Here is a 7,122-nt window from a genome sequence, read left to right as displayed (position 1 = left end):
CAGAGCAAGAGAGGTTGCTGAAATTGAGGGAATACAGAGAACATATACGGCACGCATAGACGGGATAAAGCACCTAAATTATTGGGATCGTCTCAAAGCTCTCCAAATGTACTCACTAGAAAGGAGACTAGAGAGATACCAAATAATATACTCATGGAAAATACTGGAGGGACAGGTCCCAAATCTGCACAGTAAAATAACAACGTACTGGAGTGAATGATATGGAAGAAAATGCAGAATAGAACCAGTGAAGAGCAGAGGTGCCATGGGCACAATCAGAGAACACTGTATGAACATCAGAGGTCCACGGTTGTTCAACGTGCTACCAGCGAGCATCAGAAATGTTACAGGTACAACCGTGGACATCTTCAAGAGGAAACTAGATTGTTTCCTTCAAGGAGTGCCGGACCAACCGGGCTGCGGTGGGTATGTGGGCCTGCGGGCCGCTCCAAGCAACAGCCTGGTGGACCAAACTCTCACAAGTCACAAGGGCTTGGGGAGTAGAAGAACTCCCAGAACCCCATCAACCAGGTAAGGTGAGCCCATAGTGGACTTACCTGGCACAGGAGTGGGGCTGAAACTGTTCCTCCTCTTGATTGAGTGATTGATAAAGATTAAGCCACCCAAGAGTCTTACTATTATGTTGTTGTTGTTTCAGATTTAGCTACTCAGAACGAAGTGTCCATGTAGCACGGGCTATGGTGAGCCCGTAATTGAGTTCGGTTATTCGCGATAACCTTGTTTCTGTGATATTTGGGTCTAAGTTTAAAATGAAGGAGAGGATTCCTCCTTTTTCCCTGTTTATTTATCGCTTCTGTTTTAGTGCACTGGTTTTTGTCTTGTTTTATTAACATTATCTTGGAGGGGGGATGTAGATGCAGAATGCTCACTAGTGAGTCCCATTCCTCAACGGCTTTTCTAATTATTGTAGTCGCGGTGGAATGTGCATCTAATGCAGCTGCTGTCGTTGGATTAATGTTGAGTTTGATGCGCAGGGCTTCAGTAGCTTCATATTCCAGTAAGTAGTGCAATAGTGGCGCCTCTGCTTCTGTTTCACAGATGTGACACTCTTTAACTATTGGGTTCATTACCTCCCAGCAGCACTTGTAACCAAGTCTGAGTCTGTGTATGGCTACTGCAATGTCTCTGGATATCTTTTTGCCTGGCTTGAAAGAGGAGTAACCAGTGGCTTGTTCGTACCATATTGCAGTGGATCTTCCTTCCACTACTTTGGCTCTGTGACGACTTTTGATAGTTGAGAATATTTTCTTCTTGATTTGTTCCTTAATCTGTGAGAAACTCGGAGGTACTTGAACCTGTACAACAGGTAGAGCAGTGGCAGTTTTTGCTAGTGAGTCTGCCTTTTCATTACCATCTATGCCAATGTGAATTGGTATCCAATTTAGGGTGATTGACAGCCTTAGATTATGGTCTTCTTTTCCTATATGTTGAATTTCTGTGGGGAGTTGTATATTATCTCTGTGCTGACTGGATAACAATGCCTGGAGCGAAAACTTAAAGTCGGTATGTATGATGACATCATGTAAATTATTCTCAATTGTATAGTTTATTGCCTCCTTCAGGGCATATAATTCTGTTTGCAATGTTGAGCACCCACTATTCATGCTCCAGTAAGCTTCATGGTTGGTAGTGTAAACTGCTGCCCCAGCAGAACCTCTTTCTTGGTCAACTGATCCGTCTGTGAAGATGTGAGTTGTTGTAGGTCTTGAGATGGTTTCCATTTGTTTTCCTATTACTTCCTTGAGCCTCTGCGGGTCACATGCTGATTTTTTAATTGGTAATCCTTCAATGATTATCTTTAGATTCGATTCTTCCCATGGAGGAGGCTGCCGAAAGTGTTGATATGATCTATCTTCCTCTTTGTTTTTAATGGTTCATTTCAGGTCCACTTTCTCTAGAATCTTGACCAGATTATCCATACAAGAGCTTGTTCTATATTGGAGGTTTTTCTGAAAGGATCTCTGTATGCTGTCTTTGACAGTCTGGCGGTTGTTCCAATAAGTTTTGCTGCTATGGTGGCTATCCTTTGTTTCATCCTGTTTTCTAATGCTGGTAAATTGGTTCTTCCTGTTAAAGGCATGCTCTTTATATATCTCGTGAATGCCAATAATTGAACACAGTGAGATGTATGCGTTCTCCTGACATATCCCGGATTACACGCAACTCACATTGAAAATTCTTGAACTAGAAGTGCTATAATATATTTTTTCAAAGCATTTTTTTAAGATTTTCGTAATAACTAAGAGCAAGAAGATTTGCCTTAAATATTCTACTGATGTCTTACATTTCTTTGTTTGAATACCAGTAACCCTGACCTTCTCCCAGACTAGTGGCCAGGTTTACTGGTCAATGTTAACTGAGAAGATGCCACATGCTTGTAAGGCTGTAGGAACTCATACAGTTTGGTCCTAAAGCTGTTAACATTTGTTTCGTTTAGGTATTTTAGTACTTTCTCTGCCAAAGTGTTTAATGAAAAGAATTGGTTAGGAAGAACAGGAAGAGAGCGATCTTGTCCCCAGTTACTTGCATCTTACTTGTGAAATAAGACGCATGAAGTTTAGCCTTCATCATTGTACTGGCATTTACAGATCCATCAAGACTGTTAGTGATGATTTGGAGTTATTTGATGTCAGTTCTTGTCGTTCTTTTATGTTGCTCCATCAGGCTTCATTACCCACTGATTGACCCAATATTTTTTTTTTCAGTCCTCGTACCACCTATCAATACTCAAGTTTTGCATTTCTTTCAACCGGTTTCCTAAATATCATAGGGGATCGTATTTCGGTTGTTTGGTAATCTTTTATAGCCATTCCAGGAATCTCTACGTTTCCTCGACTGCAATTCTACACGGATATCCAAAATAGAGTTGATCCCCTAGTTTGTGTATGTAGCATGTTTGAGTAATTTAAGCATTTTGATGTGTCAGTATTGAGACATTAATTCTCATGTCTGGCTTTAAACATATCCTGTGGTTGTATATAGAGTTTCGTAAATAATACACTATGGCAAAGTTTTTATTTAACTAACCTCCCATCATTATCCTGTCCAGAAGTATTCGAAATTTTTTGATGTTTATTTACTGACACATGAAACGCAGTTGGTGTCACGTTAGTTTCAGGTGGAACACCACAGGAATTGCTTGTGACGAAGTCCTGATGTAGCTATGATCAGTTTTACTGTTTGGATATTATTTTCTTGTCCGTATTGGAAATGAAAATATTACCTTTGCTTATCTTATGGATCATATAATTTAAAGTTTTATTACATAATTAAAAATGTATCTTAAAACGTGCCGAATTATATTGGAAAACCTTTCATTGAAACTTCATATAATTTTATTTAGCACCTCGTTTACAGTAATTTAGAAAACGACCAGATGTTCGAAATTTAGCTTGTGAAATTATGGGGAAAGTGGCAGGAAGATAATAACGTGATTCAGGATGTTGTCACAGCCAGGAGATTCATGGTGAAGGTGACGGGTGTCCCTCAGCCAGGCTCCTCACCTCCACTCATACGACCTGAAGGGGTGATGAAGGTACACCTTGATTTAACAGAATGGCGAGATGGGTGTCATTCATTCCACTCGAAATAAAGAGGGATATCAAAAATATATCTACGGTAAATTGTCAGATATAAAGAGAATGGGAACTTTTGCATAAGGTCACGTCTCTTGTACATAAAAAAAACAGAAATACAAATGATTTCCTATCAATTATATTTAAGATTATAAAAATTCACATACGAAGAGTTCAATATTTCTTATGTTTTTCTTCACTGTCGGGGAAAGTTAAAAAAGTAACTCTCCAAAGTTAATTTTCACACATTTATTGTTTGGTCTGACGCATAGGAATGCGTTTTGCAAGGTCACTCCTTGCATTCTCAAAAAATGTAAGGCATGACCTTGCATGAGGGACCTCACTCCTTATTCTCTCTGAGAATGCAAGGAGTGACCTTGCAAAACGCATCTCTAGGCTTCAGACCAAACAATAAAGGTGTGAAAATGAACTTTGGAGAGTTAATTTTTTAACTTTCCCGACAGTGAAGAAAAACATAAGAAATATTTAAAAGATTCGTGTTAGAATCATTAATCTTACCCTTGCGGTCATATTCAGCAACATATACTGGAAACTCTACACCCCAGAATATATAAATATATATATAGATAGGAAAACAAGTTTATATAATACCTTTATGACCATTACAGCCACTATGATTTTAGCCTTGATGGCGAATTCCGCCACCGTTAAATCCACCACTTGGGCCGTCAATATGGATTCCATGACCACCACCGCCTGGTCGAACTGTAGTACGGATCCCATGACCACCCTGGCCCAGACGTAAGGGGTCAGCGCCGACATATGCGGCGAAGACTGCCAGGACCACCAGGAAGAAGAGGGCACGGAAGTGCTGCAGGAGCGAGGTGGAGGGGACAGTACGAGGTTATTGACGGAAATATACGTAAAATAATTATTTATATTCATTTATGCATGGTGCCTAAACATAATGCACTAATTATTTTGTTCTCGGTCATCAACGGTCCCTTGATGTAGTGGTGAGCATTCTGAATACGTGCGCACATGTTCCTCTTTCTCATCTACATTAATGACCTTCCAAATGCCTCCCAACACCTCAAACCAATTCTATTTGCTGACGACACAACCTTCATTTACTCCAGTCCTGATCCCCTTGCTCTAAATGCCACAGTAAATACTGAGCTAAATAAAGTCCATCTGTGGCTAACTGCCATCAAACTCACCCTTAACATTGACAAAACTTTCTATATTCTGTTTGGCAATAAATCCTCTAATCAAATAAATCTCAAAATAAACAATACCCAAATTTGTAACAAATTAGATGGCAAATTCCTTGGCATTCTCATTGACCACAAGCTGAATTTCCAGGGACACATTCTAAACATATCAAAAAAAGTTTCAAAAACTGTGGGCATTCTTTCTAAGATCAGATATTATGTACCACGCCCTGCCCTGGTGACTCTCTATTACTCCCTTATCTATCCATATCTCAACTATGGTATTTGTGCTTGGGGCTCTACTACCCAAAATCACTTACGTCCTCTAATTACTCAACACAAAGCTGCTATTAGCACAATATCCAATTCTGGCCCCAGACATCACTCGGTACCCCTACTCAAATCTCTGAATATGTTAGACATTAAGTCACTGCACATTCTCTCATGTGTATTATACATATATAAAACGCTAAACTATAATGCCAATCCTGATCTCAAAAGCTTCATAGAAGGTTGTAACAGAACCCATGAGCACCACACCAGAAATAAATACAGTTTTGATATTCCTAGAGTACGACTTAATCAAACCAGAAATGCTCTACAAATCAAGGGGCCCAGAATGTGGAATGACCTTCCCAACCATGTTAAAGACTGTACCTCTCTCAACCAGTTTAAGTTAAAAACGAAGCTATACCTAATAAATTCCCTGTATCCTACCTTACCCCTCTGTTGTCAACCCATGTATGTTTTTTTTTTGTTTTTTTTTTTTCAAATCAACGCTGCTTGAATGTAATTTTCTGAAATAATTTGTAATTGTATTTGTGCTGCTTTTTCAACAATGTTCCCCCCTCTTTTACCTCTATTTTTATTTGTACTCAACACATTTTATTCTTTTTACCCATTAGTTTTAAGCTTTAGTCATTAGTGTTTTTTCCTGCCCGAAACGCTTTGCGTAATAGTGGCTTTAGGCATTGTATGTACTAGCTCTATCTATAAAGCCAACAAACTTTGTAAAATCTCTTTATGTATGTACCTTTACCTAAATAAAAATTATTATTATTATTATTATTCTTACGAATGCTCGCCCGCACCTTACGAATGATCTGGTCTGGTTCGAGTCTTGGCCAGAGAGGATTGACTAGACATCAGTCCTTAACTGTTCTCCTCTGTTCATCCAGCGGTAACTAGGTACCTGGTTGTTAACTGACTGGCGGGTCGTGTCCAAGGAAAGATAGTGGTACGTGCATAGTAAGTGGATAGTGGTGCATAAGGGAATTGTGTAAAACCCCGGTTTGTGTTTCGGAGAGGCTGCGGGATCCGTGTGAGAACAGTAGCACTCCTGGTTGCAATTCTTTTACCATGTCGTGGCGCAATCGACTAAGGCGCGTCTGGGATCATCCCGGACGTAAGTTCGAACCCTCATCACAGCCCTTGTGGATTTGTTCATAGTGGTAAGGCCTACTACCATGAGGCATGGGAAGGGAAAGCTCTCGGCCTGCTAACAGGAGTCACAAGTGACGTGTTCCTGTGGTCAAATGTGACAAGAGAAAAAGAAAGAGAAATATGTCGAGTGTGTGTGTGTAAGCTCGAAGCTTCGCTTTCCATCCTTCGTGGTTACTTAGGAATCAATGAAACACGATAATATCAATCTTCCTGCTGTCCTACCTACGGAAAGTCTTCCTTTACCAACAGTATTAAAACAAATTGTTATTATGTAACATTAAAACTGAGCAGTGCATTAGTTATTTTTGACCCCAAAGATTGGCCTTTCAACCCCACTGGCCATCATAATAGTCAAGTGAAGGCACTAAATGAGCCTTTACAAGAAGCTGGAGGTAATCTATATGCTAAAATGGATTTTTATTAAAAAAAATTTGACCAGCGTTACGATATGTATTAATTGCGTGCTCCAACACGGCCGCACTACAATATGTAACTACAGACACAACTGTTAGTGGGAGGATTCTTACCATGATGAAGATGTGAGGACAACTGCCCCTCGGATCCGTACCCAAGCATATATAGGGACCTCATCCAGGGGCGGCGCGCGCACCAACCCGCACACCTTTCCACCAGTCACCTCCGTCAACTTTGTAAAGGGCGGAAGGACTAACCGTTATGTGCATCCCTGGAACTGTTTATTTTTGACCGCACTCCGCAGAACCTTCGACGCCCACCAGCATACAAGCACACCTTCACTAACACACCCCTAACCAAGACACCACCCACCAACACACACCCCACCAACACACCACCCACCAACACACCCCTCACCAACACACCCCTCACCATCACACCCCTCACCAACACACCCCTCACCAACACACCCCTCACCAACATACTCCTCACCA

At 40.6% G+C, this 7,122-nt stretch overlaps 1 long non-coding RNA gene across 1 annotated transcript; it reads right to left on the bottom strand.

Moving 5' to 3' along the window:
- Positions 1-3,245: 3,245 nt before the first annotated feature.
- On the bottom strand, positions 3,246-6,760 carry LOC123756989 (uncharacterized). The gene is made up of 3 exons (XR_006772699.2): positions 6,742-6,760; positions 4,209-4,428; positions 3,246-3,539 (listed from the first exon to the last, which is right to left on the bottom strand). It is a non-coding gene; the product is annotated as an uncharacterized lncRNA (long non-coding RNA).
- Between the last annotated feature and the right edge of the window lie 362 nt (positions 6,761-7,122).

This window comes from Procambarus clarkii, chromosome 26 (genome assembly GCF_040958095.1).
Source record: "Procambarus clarkii isolate CNS0578487 chromosome 26, FALCON_Pclarkii_2.0, whole genome shotgun sequence".
Lineage (NCBI taxonomy): Eukaryota > Metazoa > Arthropoda > Malacostraca > Decapoda > Cambaridae > Procambarus > Procambarus clarkii.
Note: the sequence above shows the minus strand (reverse complement) of the source record. Positions and strands in the feature narration are given on the sequence as shown.